Source organism: Caretta caretta, chromosome 11 (assembly GCF_965140235.1).
Source record: "Caretta caretta isolate rCarCar2 chromosome 11, rCarCar1.hap1, whole genome shotgun sequence".
Taxonomy (NCBI): domain Eukaryota; kingdom Metazoa; phylum Chordata; order Testudines; family Cheloniidae; genus Caretta; species Caretta caretta.
Genome location: NC_134216.1, coordinates 45,160,482 through 45,161,232, shown reverse-complemented (window position 1 = coordinate 45,161,232; position 751 = coordinate 45,160,482).

Genomic DNA, 751 nt, shown 5'->3' with positions numbered 1-751 from the left:
CTGGTATTTCTCATCTTATTTTACTAGTTCAGTCACACATTCCAAGAAGTTGGATACATAGGGTGACCAGGTGACACTGGGCTGTGCCCCAGAAGCATCCAGCAGATCCAGCTTCTAGGCGGGGGGGGTGGGGGGGAGGGGCCCACGGGGCTCCATGCGCTGGCTCTGCATGGGAGCTGGGGGGTAGTGCCTCCAGGCGAGAGAAGCATGTGCTACGGAGACTCCTGCCCCCCACCACCTAGGAGCTGGACCTGCTGGCCACTTCCAGGGCACAGTACAGTGCCCCAGGACAGACAGGAAGCCTGCTTTAGCCCCCCACCCCACTGTGCCATTGACCACGAGCCACTGGAGGTAAGCCCACATCTCAACCCCAAGCCCCAGCCCTGAGCCCCCCCAAACTCGGGCTCCCTCCTGCACCCTAAACCCCTCAGCCCCAGCCCAGAGCCCACACCCCAACCTGCAGCCCCCTCCCCTATTCCGAATCCTTCGGCTCCAGCCTGGAGCCCCCCCTGCACACCAAACCCCTCATCCCCAGCCAGAGCCCGCACCCCCTCCCCCAGCCCAGAGCCCCCTTCCTGCACCCCTCATTTCTGGCCCCACCCCAGAGCCCACACCCCCAGTTAGAGCCCTTACCCTCTCCCATACCCCAGCTCCCTGCCCCAGCCCAGTGAAAGTGAGGGTGGGGGAGAGTGAGCCACTGAGGGAGGGGGAATGTAGTGTGTGGGGGAGGGGCTAGGGTGTTCAGTTTTGT